Below are 8,468 nucleotides of genomic sequence, written 5' to 3' on the forward strand. Positions count from 1 at the left end.
GAAGTAAACAACAGTGATTTCTTTTACTGATACTGTGTTGTTTTGTATTTTTTTTCTATATAATCAATTCGATTAAATCGAACATACGATGGCAACATTACCTTCTATTTCTTTTTACAATTTTTGTCCAAATTTTTTATGATATATAACCAAAAAAAAAAAACATTTTAAACCAATTTTAAAAGCCTTATTAAGATATATTTTTGAGGACCATTTTAAAAATGGTTTAATGTTTCAAGTAAATAATACAGAATTTTGATTAGTATTACATTTTTTCGCATGAAGAAATATTTAAAAGAAAGTTAACTCCTCTTCACAGATGCATTTTTTTCTTACAACTACATACATCATTGTGATATGACTAAGAAAGCAGCGCTTTACGTTGTTTTCTAACATTATTTAATAGGTATGATACAAAGTATTATTTTCATATACATCTCATATTTTAAACTTTTTGTCGTGAAAATAAATTGTTACTCCTTCTGGTTTCTGTGTTGAAATTTCTTCGTATTATGATCTGATATAAAAATCATTTCTGAAAAAATAAGCAGCGCTTCATACTTCAATCAATTTTCTATGTGGCTCTATTGTTTTTATTGATGAAAAATAATACTAGTATTAGAAATTTTAAACTTTCTTACGAATATTTATAGATGTTCGGGACCCCTAAAAGTTGTCTTTACTGTTAATAAAATATTGTCAAGGTAAGAAAAACCTTCATGAAAGGTGAAAAAAGAAAAGCAAATTTTAAATAATATCTATTACAAATAATTTTTAGGGAAATGAAACCAAAGGGCCAGCTTTCTGACTTCAATTTTCAAGGTAAATTAATTTTGACAATGTCATAATAATTTTCTTATATGAAAGACATACTCTGTAAGCTCGTTCACTTTTCTTGCATAGACACAGATAATTTTAACAGTAGCGAATAGGTTCCAAGCTCAGAAATCCATAGGAAAAGTACCAGCTCGGAGCAGATCAAAAGCCAAAGGACAGAATCGATTTCAGAATGAATGTCGCATGAAAATCTAGTAGCATTGCTGTCCCTAACAAAAATACTATAGTTATCTATAGTTAACTAAATTACTAAAGTTAAAACTTTGGAATTTGAGCTTTGATTCACTAATAAAAATGTGGGATTTTATTTACTATATAGTAAAACTATAATGAAAACATTTGAACTCGGGAACTTTTATTTACTAAAGTGAAATTATTGGATCTTTGATTTACTATGATAAAAACGTTGGAACTTTGTTTTTAATTCACATTCTTTATATCTTATATTTCAGGTTAAAATACATGACATATTTTTTTTTAAAAATTCGAACTCTTACGTATTGAATAATGTAAAATAAATAAATAATAATGTAAAGGATGTCTCTCGTAACGATGAATAAGCAATATTTATTAAGTTTATATAATTTTAATGTTATGCAAATGTAACATTAGTTTTGTTTATATATATTATATATACACATGTATACTAATTAATATAATAAGAATATAAACTATAAAATAAAATTTGCGTTATTTAGAAGCAAAATATCTGCTTGATCATTAACTTCAATCATATTTTTTTTCATTCTATAAATGTAAATATTGTATTTGATTAAACTTCTTTGTATTTTAAAACCAAATGTGCAGCAATAATAAACCCCAACCAACCCATATCGATCGCCTAAACAGCTAAATATTGAAAAAAATATCATATAAGTAGAAAAGTTATTAAACTGCTTAGAATAATTTGAAACTATGATAAAGTTTAGTAAAAACTTTGACTCAAGGATCAACATTCGCTCCTCTAGAGCAGACACTTTAACCAATACGCTGGGTTGGGAAGTAAATATTTTATTCAAATAAATACAAGAGACATTATAAAGTGTTTCAGATCTTGAAAACAACATAAAATGAGAGTTAAACTCTCGCGTGCTTCAATAAATGTAAAGGTGTTCAAATGCTTATAGAGAATGAGTATTTAATAAATAAAGTCCGTGTTTTCGGGTACGTTGCAGAATAACCTCCGAGGTAGTCGAGAAATGTTTTTTTAAAGATAAAAGCCGAGGTGTTAGCCGAGGCTTTTATATTTCAAACAACATTTCGAGACCGAGGAGGGTATTCTGCATCATTCATGATAACAAGGACTTTAATTCTATTCTACCATGTCTATTGTAATTGGTAAAATACGGCCGTTGAATAGCCTGCTTAGCTATAAAAAACGACATTCATCAGCAACTTTATGCAATTTACAGTGTTTATACTGCAAAACACGACACATCGACGTGGTCTAAACAAGTATTTCATTCTACAGCCAAACATGCAATTGAATTGTTCAAGTTTGATACGTTTTTCTGATCTGATAATTTTTTGATGACGTTCGTGATTTATTGGAGAATAATGTCCGCGGTATTTCTTTGAAGTCGCCAATAATTGTGGTAGAATAAATAATCTCTTACTTCAATCTTCATTAAAATCTCAAATGTACAACTTTTTAATATTTATTTATTTTTAGATGAATGTAACAGCAAAGATAAGTAAGTATATTCTTTTAAATTTCTCATGAACTGTATAATGTACACAAGGTTCCGAAAATATATATGCGTATGAATATAACTTCTTCTTTCACAATAGGGTCACATCGGATTATGCTGAACTTGAAACCATCGACAAAACAGATACATATGAAGAACTTGATTAAGATGCTGTTGGGAAAATAAACCTTCTTACTGAGTTATAAAAATATGTTGTTACTGACCAGCACTTAGATGGATTTATTTGTTTTATTGTGACGGCAAATTGAAAACTGATTTCCAATGAGTGTCAATGTGCTTGAAACTTTAAGACAGAATGTAAAAAAAAAATGCAACAATGTTATATATCTATACTTTTAAGAGGATAATAATTTACATATGCTTACATTTACATTTTTATTCATGTTGCCTTTCATCGCAAATGTGATTTATATTTCAAATTCCTGTATTATTGTTCAGGTAAATTCCAATCTACATGTAATTAAAATTAGATGTTAGATCCGCTCGCATACTCACTACACTAACATCTAACAAAATACCATTGAAAGTCACGTCAGAGGTCAAATTCAATCAACCAATTAAATTGTCGCCTGCAAAATCATCGTTTATCGTTGAAGCGATTAAGTCTAGAGCTGTTCCGAATGATTTCTGACGTGACCCTCTATGGATGTTATTAGATGTACAGTACAGGGAACTAATTTTGTTACATAAACCAGCATCAGGATCAGCATAAGTAGGATCAGGATAGAGCTAGCATCAGCATCAGCATTTAAAACAAGAGGCCCACGGGCCTTATAGGTCACCTGAGCATCATGCAACAACTTTCAAATGATTGAATTTGTTTCATGTTTTAAGCTAGATGCTAAGGCATTCACAATTTTGGAAGAGGCACTCTTGCTCAACATAACTGTGTACTTAATTAGTTAATTTAAAACCTAGGAGCATAGAAGAAGATTTTCAAAGATTTAATGCATTTTCACTATATAATCAATAGAGCCCCGTCCTAACACCAGAACCCCTGACCCTGGGGCCATGAGTTTCGCAATTTTGGTAGAGGCACTCTTGTTCATCATAACTATTTACTTAGTTAGTTTACTTAAAACCTAGGAGCAGAGAAGAAGATTTTCAAAGATTTAATACATTTTCACTATATAAACAATAGAGCCCTGCTCTAACACCAGAACCCCTGACCCTGGGGCCATGAATTTCACAATTTTGGTGAAGGCACTCTTGCTCATCATAATGATGTACTTAGTAAGTTTATCAAATACTCAGGAACAGAGAAGAAGATTTTCAAAGAATTAATGCATTTTCATTATATAATCAATATAGAGCCCCGCCCTAACACCAGAACCCCTGACCCTGGGGCCATGAATTTCACAATTTTGGTGAAGGCACTCTTGCTCATCATAATTATTTACTGAATTAGTGTATATAATGCCTAGGAGCAGAGAAGAAGATTTTCAAAGATTTAATGCATTTTCATTATATAATCAATATAGAGCCCCGCCCTAACACCAGAACCCCTGACCCTGGGGCCATGAATTTCACAATTTTGGTGAAGGCACTCTTGCTCATCATAATTATTTACTGAATTAGTGTATATAATGCCTAGGAACAGAGAAGAAGATTTTCAAAGATTTAATGCATTTTCATTATATAATCAATATAGAGCCCCGCCCTAACACCAGAACCCCTGACCCTGGGGCCATGAATTTCACAATTTTGGTGAAGGCACTCTTGCTCATCATAATTATTTACTGAATTAGTGTATATAATGCCTAGGAGCAGAGAAGAAGATTTTCAAAGATTTAATGCATTTTCATTATATAATCAATATAGAGCCCCGCCCTAACACCAGAACCCCTGACCCTGGGGCCATAAAATTCACAAATTTGGTAGAGCCACTCTTGCTCATCATAACTATGAACTTAATTTGTTTATTTAATACCCAGGGGCAGAGAAGAAGATTTTTAAAGACTTACTGCATTTTCACTATATAATCAATAGAGCCCCTCCCTAACACCAGAACCCCTGACCCTGGGGGCATGAATTTCACAATTTTGGTAGAGGACTCAATGTTGATTACAATCATACCAACAGTTTGACTGCTTGATGTCCGGGAGTAAAGAAGAAGATTTTTAAAGATTGCACTATTTTTAGTGGTTTTTGCCCCACCCCCCAGGCCCCAGGGGGGCGGGGACCACCAAATTCACAATTTTTGTTCCCCTTCACGCATAGATGCTATATGCCAAATTTGGTTGAAATTGGTTCAGTGGTTGCAGAGAAGAAGCTGAAAATGTTTAAATGTTAACGCACGACGGACGACGGACGACAGACGACGGACGACGACGGACAAAAACGGATAGCAATAGGTCACCTGAGTTTACTCAGGTGACCTAAAAACAGCATTACTTGGATCAGCATCAGCAAGCAAAGGATAGAACTAGCATTGACCTACTTTAAAACCAGCATTGACCTACTTAAAATCAGGATTATCCTGGTTAACTAAAACTACAGATTCGATTTTCACAAAACGAAACCGCAAATAGACAGTCCTATTTCAGTCGGAAATAAATACAAAGAGTGTATTTCTTGCTGACAAATTGGCCAATATAATCTTAAGATTATTATCAAATTAATTCGATAGCAATAACCCCGTGATATTTTCAAATCTGAATCAGCTGATCACCAAACGCTATGGAGTCTACTGGTGAGGCCATGCCACGGATTGATGATATTGAGATCGGTGATAAAGGGGTAAGTAGTTACGCTTACGCATGAAAAATCAGTTAAACAATATAATAAAAGTATGATATTGTGCGTATTACTAATTACTACAAAATTCTATAGGGTTTTATGGGCATACACAATAACACATGCTATGAAGTTTTTCAATCCGAATTTCCTCTAAATTGACGGAAGTCAGAAAATAAAACTCGCAGTGCTTTTGATGAGATTATCTGCAATCAATTAATCATACAGGTGTATTGAACAAAACTTATTAATTAATCCAATGAAATAATTCATTTTTATGTTAATGAATCTGGTTTTAATATTTTTTTAATACGAAAGTTCTACAACTTTATAAAAACATGTGCAGATAAATGAATTTGTGTACAAATTTTGAAATAGCTAAATTAATAATTATCATTATGATATATAGGGGAGAAAATCTGTGCTTGAAAATATGCATACATTTATTTTAAAACTTTTTCACTACATATTCTTTTCCATGTTTGATGAATAGCATCTTCATAGTGGAAAATTGTGTATAACAAAGTAGTTTTGTATGTAGAATTTGTTTTTCAAATGTACTTGAATCCATTTATACCCTTGCAAATAAGATCTCAATTCAATTAAATACACAAGCTTTAATCAATAGGAAGTCTATATAATTATATATATATAAATATTTACATTTGCAATTGTTTTCCTTTATAAAACACTACGGAAAGGAATGCGTATCTATACCTGTATAAATACTGGTACGGGGACAAGAGGTCGTAGATGTGCGTATAGATAATCGTTTGACGTAATTTCTCAATGACGTCATAAAGGGTGGACACGGGGTCAGTGGATTACATACTTGCCGTTGAGTTTAAAAAATAATGCATTTCACACTCTAAAAGTCACTATCAGGCTAATATAAAGTATGAATAAGTCACAAATGTAAATATAAGTAATAAGGTATCATTTTTAAACATCTATCGAGCTATAAATACGGTTTGGTACGAGATTAAATTCATCATAATGCCCTTCGGGCTTTATGGAATTTAATCTCGTGACCAACCCGTATTTATATCCCGATAGATGTTTAAAAATGATACCTTATTTCTTAATTATTTGTGTTTTTCCCAAATTAAAATTGTGGGAGATTAAAAAAAAATAATGTTAAGGTGATGCAATCATCAATGAATAAATCTTGTCTTCTTTGTACTTTTATAGAAATGGAGTGCTATGAACAGTCCACAGTTTGTTGCTTCATCACCGCACATAAGAATCTAGATCTAATTCATTCATATGAAGACGCCAACACGTTCCGGTGAAGGGCTGCATATTTTAACCTGTACTCAGCACTAAAGCCTTTGAAAAGTGAGAGATCTTTTTCGTACCTACACCTACATGAACTGCGACACTGAAACTCGGTTTATATGGTTTCATTCAAAGGACCGAACAATCTACAGTGATGTCGGAGACTGATGATTCAAACAAAATTCTGCTTTTTAAAAAAAGATAAGTGTTCTTCATTCCTAATAGTAGAGGGCAGGGACAGTAGAGGACATGAACAGTATGATGTAATGGTGGATTTATAACTTACAATAAAAAAAATTCTAGAAAGTGAATTTGTTGAAAGAAACTACTGGTGATAAAGAAAAAAACTTCATTTGTTCATGCGAACACCATGATTCTGTTTATTTAATATTTATTTGACTGTTGACATAATATAATACAAGTGAAAAAGAGTGAATTAATATGGGACATGAATTGTAAAACTATTAATCTAATAATTCCATGATTACACTGTTTCATAAAATTCTAAAAGATGTTATGGGACACTTTGTAATTTCATTTATATTATAATTTCATTAGTTATGACTACATGTATAAATAAATTGTAATTTTTAGACACTTGAAATTTTGTTTTTATTGTTTCCATGAAGTTAAAATTTTACATGTGTACTTTGTTGTTCTACAACAAACATAAAATACCGGTAATCTTTATTTTGTCAAATAGATTGTGCCTTAATACAGCACTATTAGCTTCTAAGGAGTGGTAGAAGAAAAATTTGCTAAAGATGATATAAGATTTTGCTAAATTTTCAGAAAATGAACAGTTCACCAAGGCGGTTAATTAAGACAGAACAGAAAAACTGATAGAAAATGTTACTGTAAATTTCAATTTTGGATGATTTAAACTACTGGCTTAAACAATTAGGAAAATGTATTTATTACACTGTCTAGTATCATGATATAAGGGAAGAAATATCTACACAGTAAACATGGTTATAACGAACACGCTATAATGAATTCATGCTGATGGTGGAGTCATTTTCCTTCCCTGTACTGGTTTTAAAATCCTATGGATAGTGAACATAATTTTAAAATGTCAAAAAGTGTGTTTCCCAGGCATTTAAAATGCTACAAGCTTATTTTTCTGTGTACCGGTATTTAAATGATTTACTTCAGTCTAAAATACCCTACATAACAATGTGTTACCCCCACATTCAGTCTCTTATTGCAGATTTATAAATATGGAATTTGAATTTTCCAATTAAAGTTTTAAATGAATTAAATCCAAATAAAGAAATGTTTTTATTTCAATTCAAAATATTAAGAATTAAATGAATCGGGACACACCGGTATTACTATTTTTGTCAGTACAATTCATTAGTCTTGGCACATCAGTGAAAATTTTACCAGTCATCAATAAGTGTTTGATATTCTAAAAAATCTATTTTTAAAGTATTCATGAAAATGCAATTAAGAATTGTATATGCTTCATTCAGCTTCAATAAGAACACTACATGTAACAGAAATATTGCCTATTTACATGGAATGTTGATGTCCTCAAAAATAAAATGTCAGGGACAGTATTTTTTTTTTTAAATGTATACTAAAAATAACTTGGACAGAATATCATATAAACATGTATCTCTCTATTAGTACATTATACTAAAAACAAACATCACACTAATGTAAAATATATGTTTTCATTTATTTTATAAAATCAAGTTATATATGGACAATAATCATGAACAGTTGTAAGATTGTACAAAAGAGCAGGGATGCAATTATGTACAATACACAAATCACTTGAAATACACTTTATACTTTAAATTCTGTCCATTTCATTTTAGATCTAAGTGGGAGATAACTTTAAAATGTACATAATAATGTATGTCATCAATGGATTTGGCGCACTTCATCACAACGGTT

At 31.1% G+C, this 8,468-nt stretch overlaps 1 long non-coding RNA gene across 1 annotated transcript; it reads left to right on the top strand.

The window, feature by feature from the left end:
- Window positions 1–659: 659 nt before the first annotated feature.
- On the top strand, window positions 660–2,908 carry LOC134249112 (uncharacterized). Its single transcript, XR_009988218.1, has 3 exons — window positions 660–822; window positions 2,510–2,531; window positions 2,629–2,908. It is a non-coding gene; the product is annotated as an uncharacterized LOC134249112 (long non-coding RNA).
- Window positions 2,909–8,468: the final 5,560 nt, after the last annotated feature.

The sequence above is a fragment of the Saccostrea cucullata genome, unplaced genomic scaffold, assembly GCF_032062105.1.
Source record: "Saccostrea cucullata isolate Sc308-1 unplaced genomic scaffold, CSIRO_AGI_Scuc_v1 ctg2707, whole genome shotgun sequence".
Lineage (NCBI taxonomy): Eukaryota > Metazoa > Mollusca > Bivalvia > Ostreida > Ostreidae > Saccostrea > Saccostrea cuccullata.